General features: G+C 40.1%; 1 non-coding gene across 1 annotated transcript; it reads right to left on the bottom strand.

The window, feature by feature from the left end:
• Positions 1-435: 435 nt before the first annotated feature.
• Positions 436-564, bottom strand: LOC142462078 (small nucleolar RNA SNORA11). The gene has a single exon (XR_012787221.1). It is a non-coding gene; the product is annotated as a small nucleolar RNA SNORA11 (small nucleolar RNA).
• Positions 565-10,519: the final 9,955 nt, after the last annotated feature.

A 10,519-nucleotide genomic window follows, 5' to 3' on the forward strand; every position in this document is an offset into this window, starting at 1 on the left:
TTATATACTCAGCAAAATAATTCACCTGTTTGGTTTTTTATTTTAATCACTTTATTGGGAGCTCTTAGAGACATCATAACATCCCATAGTTCAGTCAAAGTATTGGACACTTGTTACAACAATAAGTTTTAAAGGGTTCTCCTTCTTCTTAACCTCTTTGATACCAGCTCCCCTTTGTCCTCTTCTCCCCTCATATACCCCAGACCCTTATTGTTGTTCACGCATACACACACACACACACACTCACGCACACACATGTTGTATCTGACACTGTCAATATATCTATCCACCTACAATTCTGTTGCTTGCTCCCCTTGATGGGGCTTATACAGTCATGATTGCTGTCAGCTTCCCCTTCCTCCCTCTCCCCATAACCTCAGCAAAGAGTTACCCCTGCTGCTTTTTCTGGGGGGTTATCTAAGTTGGCTTGCATGTGTCTGTAGGGTGCTTTTGTTCAAAGGAAGGCCAGCTAGGGGCACCCCTGTGACAATAAGTCCAAGATGCTGTTGGGTGTGATATAAACAGCACAGCCAAGATTCAGGCATGCTGCTCTGAAGATACCTTTTTCTGTTTTTAAAAAAAATAATGTTGGGCATAAATCTGACAATTAAAAGAAGGAAAAAAATCTAGAAACATCCTGGGTTTCTGAACCTGTGAATAATCAAAAAAAATTTTCCGTGTACTGTGTATACATATAACTAGATCAATCTGGAAATCGCTTCATTACAAATGATTAAGGGAAATGAGTCTATTATGGAATATTTTACAGCATAATCCAGTGTTTAGGAAAAATATAAGTACATATATTTCTTTCAACACAAAAGTACTGAATGGGGCAACCAATTGTTTTCATTACCCAATGTGTTGGTGTGTGCTGGAGGTGGGCGTGGGGGCGGAAGGGAGAAGGAAAGATTCATCTCTACTGCCATGGTTGTAACAGAACGGTATCATTCTTATAGATAAAAGGGGGGGGAAAGCCAGGGGAGCACCCTCATCCCACCTTCCGGATGGTCTCAACTATGTACCTACTTCCTATCCTGGCTGTTTGGCACTACCTCCAGCAAGCTGAGGATGCCAGGTTGAATGGGCTGATCACCCAATGCAGGCCAACCTTCACTAGGGAGCTAACATGCGATGGCTCACCCTGTTTTTCAATCTGTCTCTAATGGGGGAGGCAACTAGCCCACAAGGCGGACTAACAGTTATGTATATATGAAAGTTAGCAAGTATATATATATATATATATATATATATATATATATATACACTTATACACATATATACAAATGCATATATACATACATATGTACCTATTAAGAGAGTTGAATACGTAATGCTTTCTATAATTGACCTTGAGTTTAGAGAGTGAGGGTTGTGCTGGTAACTCAAATGGTAGTGCTTCAAACATACCACTGGCTCCACAAGAGACAAAATGAGGCCCTTTCTCCCATCAGGACTTGCTGTCTCAGAAACTCTATACAGGGTCTCTATGATTTACTATCAACCTGATAACAGTGTGTCTTGGTACGTATGGCCTATGGATATTTGGTGAAGGCATTTAAATCATCTAGGCTCCAGGTTCTCTAAATATAAAATAAGGGCAGAAACTGAACTGTGGGCTCATTTCAAGAAGAATTGGCCGATGTGTACACAGTTAAATTCTGTGTGTAACAATTGTATATGCACCTTGTTTTAGTTTACGTTTTCCTCTTTAATTCTGTGGCTAATTCAATACACAGTGATCAGTTATTGAGGCCGTGTGTTACGTCCACCTCTTAGATATTTTTACATTACTTGTACTGCAAGAATCACCAAGAGAACTTGGTATTCCTTTAGCCGTAGATACTCAAATACTAACTGCCAGCTTGGGTTTGGTGATATAATTTTTCTGAAATGATAAATAAAACTTGTTAAAAATCCTGTATAAACTAATGCATGGCTTTCTTTCAATTTACGTAGAGATAATACATTCCGGAAAATTCACTGGGCACAATCACTGTAGGAACCGTGGTGGAAAAGTGGGTCCGCAGTCAGCTGCTCACCAAAATGTTGGTTTCTATCCCACCAGATGCTTCTCAGAAGAAAGATATGGCAGTCTGCATCCACATACACCACCAGCAAACCCACCCCAACTCCTAATGACCCAGTCCAGGGATGCTGAGACTACAAGTCCGTCTCTGTGGGAGAGAGGTGGCTTTCTGCTTCCCTATGCTGGGGGCAGGTGGGGGTGGGGGTGGTGGCAGTTATGCCACTGATATATGGTTAGCAGTTTATACTTACCCGACATTTTCCCTAGAAAGACCTGAAAACCCCATAGAGAAGTCCTTTCTGTCCTATGGGATTTCTATCACTAGACGAGTGAGTTGGTGTTCTGACTTTGTTGTTGTGACAATAACTGTGTACATACACTTCTATTTTTTCTAAATGCTGGTCTTGATCCATAGGCTTTCGATCCACACGAAGTGTCTAGAAAAGCCTTTGGGGTAAAGGAAACTCTGATTTACAGAACAATCCTGAAGTTGTAGAATGTCTATCATCTCTAGTTCTGGCTTTGTAATTTTTTTATAATTAAAAAATAAGCAAATAACAGCATAACCAAGGCAGTGCTTCTATATCATTATGTGGCAATCTCATTACTAATACCACCAAGTGTGCATAAATTTCAATATCATAAACCACACTTTTTGTACATTTGAACCCAATTAATTCTTATTAAAAATTGCAGCTAATATTTTCCAAGAACCAGTTTCATGAATCCTAGGTCCTAATTTCTGTAGTTGACCCATTGATCAACATTTTGCCAAGGATACGTCAGAGATAAGTTCTCTAGTTTCCAAGACATTGTTGTTGTTGATTTACAGAGAGTTCTATTTACAAAGAGATAAGGTTTTCACACTTGTCTTCTTTTGTTGTTGCCCTCTGGAAGCATCCAGTAGAGGAAAGGAAGAAAATGAATTTAATCAGATCACTTAGCTCTTTTCTTCAGAAACCACATTACTCGTATCCTTTCCCATCTCTGAAGCTGAGAGACGAAGGACACAGGAAAAGAAAGACAGAACAACAGCAACAACAGAAACAGAATCCACTTATCTGAAAACAGACCTATGTCATGTTTGGAATAAAAAAGAAATCATAAAAATGGAAGTAAAGATATTGTTTTTCGATTTATGTAAAATCTACATATTCTTCTGTTTCTCAATTTGTTTTCTCTTTCCTTCCATGTCATCAATTGTACTTATAAAATACCTGGAATATAACTGATAACATATCTAGAAATAAAGGTTAAACCACTTTCATAAGATAACCTACTAAGCAACAATTGTTGGAGGGGCTGTGGTGAGATAGGAACTCTCGTCCACTGCTGGTGGGCTTCTAGGTATGTATAGCCACTATGAAAATCCATTTGGTGATCTTTCAAACAGATGGAAATAGAGTAACCATACGGCCCAGCAATCCCTATACTGGGCATATACCCAGAAGAGGCAAGAAACAAACCCTGGCCAGACATGTGTGCTCCAATGTTCATTGCAGCACATTTCAATATCACAAGGAGTTGGAAACAACCCAAATTTCCATCAACAGGCAAATGGATTTAAAAACGGTGGTACATATAAACAATGGAGTATTATGCATCGCTATAAAGCAGTGATGAACGCATGAAGCATATCACCACATGGGAAGAACTGGAGGAAATTATGCTAAGTGAAGTAAGCGAAGCACAAAAGGACAAGTATAACATGAGTCCGCTGAGATAAGTTTAAATAGATAGATAGATAGATAGATAGATAAATAGATAGATAGATAGATAAGAGAGAGAAAGAACAGTAAGATAAATGCAAAAGGGGCACAGGGAAAAAACTACTGTATACAAACACTCCAGGGGTGAGGTCCAGGTAGTACGGCATGGGCCAGACTAAATCCAGGGGTACATATGGTAGCCAACTAAAAAGGGGGCGGGAGGGGGAAGGGGAAAGAAAAAAAAGATGTGTGATGAGGGAATAGGGCACTGACCCACCCAGGAGGAGGGTATTGTTTTTGTCTCCACAGGGAAAGAGGGACCAGATTTAAAGTCAGTGCCAGATGAAGGCAGTGTGCTGGCAAGGAGTGGGCAGCCAGTGGAGCGGCCTGAGGGCTCGGCCCCCATACTAGCTCCATGGACAACTGCCCCTCCCCCTAGAAGAATTTACTTGAGAGGATGGCACTGAAGCTGTAGCTAGGGGAGAGGGGCATATCTGATCAGAGCAAATGGGAGCAAAGGAAGGGGAAGAAGAGAGAATGGAGCACATCCTGGCCCATCAGGCCTGGAGGACTATATGCCCACTCTGAACAGCCAATGCACAGAATGGACCATATGGCTGATCCCACTATGAGGCATGCCATCCATTGATGGCCCAGGGCCATAAGGGGGACGACACTGGAGACTCCGTGTTGGGACTGGCCCAGACTGACCCTGTGACACCGAGGCAAACCACTAAAAGTGGGCGGCAGAGAAACCGTGGGATCAGACCAGGGATCCCCGAGAAAGTACAAAAGACAGACACTAGGGCTAAAGCATGGTACCCCATTGAACCTGACTGAAGGACATGCCTAGACATTAAAAATCAGACCTTGATCTATTTATAGGTTTTTGTTTCTTTTTAAACTTTTTTCTTTTAATTAATTTATTATTCTATGGTAATTGGTTTCCTTTTTTGTTGTCATCGCTATGTTCTCATTCATTGCCTATCTTGCTATGGCTTGATTTTTGTTGCATATTATTATCTCTACAGATCTATCTAGATAAGATAGACTGGGTGATTAGTCTGGAGGAGAAAACAATAGGACCAATGGTTCTGGGGGCACACAGGAGAGGGGGAGGGGGGTAAGAGTGTGATGCTGACCAACCCAGGGACAGGGGAGCAACAAGTGATCCAAAATCAGTGGCAAGGAGGGTGTGAGAGGCCTGGTAGCGATTCAGCAAGGGCAAAGTAACCGAGAGAAATTACTGAAACCCAAATGAAGGCTGAGCATGATAGTGGGACAAGACTGAGGAAAGAAAAAGGAAATAGAGGAAAGAACTAGGTGGCAAAGGGTACTTATAGAGGTCAAAAGACTGGAATGTACATATGTAAATATAGGAAGATGGGGAAACAGATCTATGTGTCTATATTTATAGGTTTAGTATTAAGGTGGTGGAAGGGCCTTGGGCCTGCACTCAAGCACTCCCTCAATGCATGAATATTTCTTCTATTAAATTGGCACTCTATTATGCTCACCCTCCTGACACAACTGCTGAAGACAAAGCAGGTGAACAAGAAAATGTGGTGAAGAAAGCTGATGGTGCCCGGCTATCAAAAGAGATAGTGTCTGGGGTCTTAAAGGCTTGAAGATAAACAAGCGGCCATCTAGCTCAGAAGCAACAAAGTCCACATGGAAGAAGCACACCAACCAGTGCAATCACGAGGTGCCAAAGGGATCAGGTATAAGGCATCATCAAAAAAAAATACCATAGTGAATGAAGGGGAAGTGCAGAGTGGAGACCCAAAGCCAATTTGTGGGCCACTGGAGATCCCCTCACAGAGGGGTCTAGGGGAGGAGATGAGTCAGTCAGGGTGCAATGTAGCACCAATGAAGAATACAGCTTTCCCCCAGATCCTGGATGCTTCCTTCCCCCTCAACTACCATGATCCGAATTCTACCTTGCAAGACTGGATAGAGCAGAGGTTGTACACTGGTGCAAACAGGAGCTGGAGGCACAGGGAATCCAGGGTGGATGATACCTTCAGGACCAGGGGTGTGAGGGGCGATACTGGGAGAGTAGAGGGTGAGTGGGTTGGAAAGGAGGAACTGATTACAAGGATCTACATGTGACCTGATCCCTGGGGGATGGGCAACAGAGAAGGGGGTGAAGAGAGACTCCAGATAGAGCAAGATATGAGAAAATAATTATCTATAAATTATCAAGGGCTCATGAGGGCAGGGGGAGTTGGGAGGGAGGGGCAAAACAAAAAAGAGGACCTGATGCCAAGGGCTTAAGTGGAGAGCAAATGCTTTGAAAAAGATTAGGGCAAAGAATGTACAGATGTGCTTTATACAATTGATGTATGTGTATGTATGGATTGTGATATGAGCTGTATGAGCCCCTAATAAAATGTTTTAAAAAAAGACGGGAATGTATATATGTAAATATATTTATATGAGTGTGGGGAAACAGATATATGTGCACATATTTATAGGCTTAGTATTAAGGCAGCAGATGGACACTGGGCCTCCACTCAAGCACTTACTCAATGCAAAACACCTTGGTCTATTAAATTGGCATTCCAGGATGCAAACCTTCCTGACATGATTGCTGATGAAAAATGTGTGCATAAGCAAATGTGGTGAAGAAAGCTGATGGTGCTTGGCTATCAAAGATATAGCCTCTGGAGTCTTAAAGATAAACAAGTGGCCATCTAGCTGAGAAGCATCAAAGCCCACATGGAAGAAGCACACCAGCCTGTCTGACCACGATGTGTAGAAGGGACCAGTTATCAGACATCAAGGAACTAAAAATCATATCAGTGGTTGCCAACCTTCCTGAAAAGATCACTGAAGACAAGCGCGTGCATAAGCAAATGTGATGAAGAAAGCTGGTGGTGCCCAGCTATTAAAAGATACAGCATCTGGGGTCGTAAAGGCTTGAAGATAAACAAGTGGCCATCTAATTCATAAGCAACAAAGCCCACTCAGAAGAAGCACACCTGCCTGTGTGACCATGAGATGTCAAAGGGATCAGGTATCAAGCATCAAAGAATAAAAAATATATCATTGTAAATGTGGGCGAGTACAGAGTAGAGACTCAAAGGCCATCGGTAGGCAACTGGACGCCCCCTTACTAAAGGGTTGTGGGGAGGAGATGAGCCAGTCAGCGTGCAGGGTAGCAACGATGAAACATGTAACTTTCCTCCAGTTATTAAATGCTTCCTCCACCCAATATCATGATCCCAATTCTACCTTGAAAATATGGGTAGACCAGAGGATGTACATTGGTACAGATAGCAACTGAAAACACAGGGAATCCAGGACAGATGAGTCCTTCAGGACCAGTGGTGAGAGTGGCGATGCCTGGAGGGTGGAGGGAATGTGGGGTAGAAAAGGACAACGGATTACAAAAATCTACGTATGGCCTCCTCTCTGGGGGATGGACAGCAGAGAAAAGGGTGGGGGGAGACGTCGGACAGTTTAACATATGACAAGATAATAATAATTTATGAATTATGAAGGGTTCATGAGGTAGCGGAGCGTGGGGAGGGAGGGGGAAAATGAGCAGGCAGTATTATGGGCTCAAGTAGATGGCAAATGTTTGGAGAATGATGATGGCAACAAATGTACATATGTGCTTGACACAGTGGATGGATGTATTGATTGTGATAAGAATAGTATGAGCCCCCAATAAAATGATTTTTAAAAAAGAATAAAACTGTAAAGTTCTTCAAAATTAAAAAAAAAAGATTCACACACACAAAAAAGATAACCTAGTTACTCATGTTATTTAACAACTGGGCCAAGAAGAACTCGTGATCTGCGAAATCAAGAAGTTTTTTTGTGTTTCCAGTGAGTCTACTTCACTGAATTATCTTTATCTTTTTAATCTCAGTCTTCAAACTGACTTATTATAGAATTTATTAAGGGATACAATCTAGAATTTATTTTAGCCAATTAATGTGTTAGATATTAAAGATTCAGTATTGAACAACTATATTCTGTGACCTTATATTGCTCATTATTTTGTGTGATTAAAAGACAAAAATATTATTATCGGATTTCACAGAAATTCTGTCCCGTCTTTGGGTACAGACAGAGGTGTCAAGGCTGCCAGAAAAAGGATAATGAGCCCACCCATGCAGCTATAGCAGCAAATAACATAGTTTCAAAGGTTAAGAGATCAAAATAAGTGTTTTTCCAATATATATGAAACAAAGAAGATGAAATAGAGAAGGTATTACATGAGGCCTGAAATATAATAAAAATTCAAATACTAAGAAATTTGAATCAAATGCCAAAGAGTTTGGAATTCTTCCTGTAATAAACTGAGAGCTGAGGGAGGTTGTGTCGCAATTTCATGCCCAATTAAACTTTTATTTTATTTATTTTAGTAAGTGTCTATCTTTACTGAAGTTTTTCATTTTTATATCTTTATATTTAGCAAATATTGCTTGAAGAAATGAATGAAAGGATAAATGAGCACAGAGTCATTGATTTCCCAGATCCTGATGGAAACTCAGCTTGCATTTTACCAATGATGCAGATCAAGTTCAATGATCAGGGTCATAGATGCAGGGAGGGCCCAACACAGGCTGGAGTTCAGATATTGAATTTAACCTGTGCCTCCATCTACCAAACAATGTTGTTGCTTTTCTTTAGAAATTTTTTCATTCCTTTTTAATGTGCAATTCATGTTGAGAAGGTCTTGGGCAGCATTTCGCTCCACAGTAGCAAACAGTTCACCTCAAATCATTCCGTTGGAAGCCCTAATGAGGCCACCTGCGGAGTGACTGCTGACCTTGATTGTGAAGAATGCGAGAAAGATGGACAGCCAGTGGAAGGTAGATATAAGTTAGGGGATGGAGCGGGTAATGCAATTGTGTTATCTTTAGGCTTGGAATAGATTCCTGGGCCTGCCTAATCAAAGTATCACATGCTGGTGGCTTAACCAACACGCACACTCTGCTCTCACTGCTAAGATCTTGAAGCTCAAAACTCAAAGATCAAGGTGTTCATGTACCATATTTCCTCTGAAACCTCTAGGGGAGCCTTGTTCCTTCTAGTTTATTATTGTAATCTCAGTGTCCCTTGAGTCTGTAGCAGGATAACTCCAATCTCTGTCTCTCTCTTCACTTTACCATCTTCTCTGTGTCTCTCTATTTACCTATTTTCTTTAACATAAAGCAAGCTGTCATCAATTACACAAATGAGCCACTAATTTAAGTTTAACACTAATTTAAGTTAAAAGGCATTCTTTAATATATAATGGCATGGTGTGATTAATAGGTTAACATTCATGACCCATGTTGCAGAGGAAGATTTAGCATGTATTGTTTTCACAATTTCTTTGACCATGGACTTATCACTTCCTTCTCCTCTACAGGGAATCTATCTTCCAAGATTACTCATGCGGAGCATTAATGTTTTCTCTTTTTCCCTTAGAATATGCTAATTTTTTGTGTTAGAGACATTTCAAAAATATGGTTGTAATGAAAGGAAATGTACACGTATTCAGTCTATTGCAATAATCCAATCGAAACACTTTTAAAGAATAAGCTAAAGTATGGGAGAAGGGATTAAAATGTATTTGAAAGATAATGCTGAGGTGGAGTTCAGAGGAACAGAAACATTTTCAGTCAATTGGCATAGGTTACTTGAAAACCCTTCCCAGATGATTTGATAATCCCTCCCAACAGTGCTGAGAATCACTTTTCATGGTCTGATACAATTTCATAGGTCCAGGGTGAGGTTCCCAACATCTTATCTCATGCCCCAATTCTAGATAACAAGTCACATACAATAGCCCAATCACCTCTAGATAACTGACACATTCTGTATTGAGACAAAGAAAGTCTTATTCTCATTCTGTCACCCCTCTCTCTTTTCCAATTGCAATCCCTTATCGGAGATGTATAACTCTTCTTTCATCCTTCTGGAAGAACTGATTTCACGTTAACCTTTCAGTCCTTCTAGTTTGCTGTAATAGAGCGTAGTCGTAGGCATAAGGTCACTGTAAGTCAGAATAAACTCAACAGTAAAAATAAAGAATATATATACTTTGTAATATAGAGTATATAAATATATACACTCATTATAATAAAGAGTATATATATACCATTTATAATATACAGTATCTATACTCTTTATAATAAGGAGTGTGTGTATATATAATCAAAACAACACAGCAACAACAAAAAAATCACAGAGTCCTAATAATCAGATAATAAATTGGAAGGACAAGAAGGTATTAACCATGCACCATATGTTGTGGCTTTCAACAAATATTTTTTGCTGGATTTATGGTTAAAAATAATTTTTTGAGGTATTGGTGTTGTGATACTAAATGATTCCTGATCTGTGTTACCAGCACCTTGAGTTATCAGGTTGCTGACTTTAAAAAGATTAGATGACAAATGAATGAATCAATAGGGTGGATAAATTAGAATAAATTGTGCAGTTGTCACTCCCACCCAATTCACACGTTTGAAGTTCCCCCTGCCACAGGTGACATGGTTAGACTAGAGACAAATGGGGTGGGGGTGTTACTCATAATGTAGATAAATATTGAGAAACCTCTATAGAGGTTAATGTGCTATCATTTATATTTAAGGTTGAAAATATGGTATATTTTAAAAAAGGAATTAATATTCTAAAAGAGTAAAAAAAAGACCCTGAATTTCTAAGTTGATCACAAAATAAAAGAAGAAAGCCAAAATCATAATAATAGCTTCAATATTTTAAAAAGTACCTTTGTCAGCATGCAAAGGAGAGATCAACTTTGACACAGGGGTGG

This window comes from Tenrec ecaudatus, chromosome 11 (assembly GCF_050624435.1).
Source record: "Tenrec ecaudatus isolate mTenEca1 chromosome 11, mTenEca1.hap1, whole genome shotgun sequence".
In the NCBI taxonomy this organism is placed as follows: domain Eukaryota; kingdom Metazoa; phylum Chordata; class Mammalia; order Afrosoricida; family Tenrecidae; genus Tenrec; species Tenrec ecaudatus.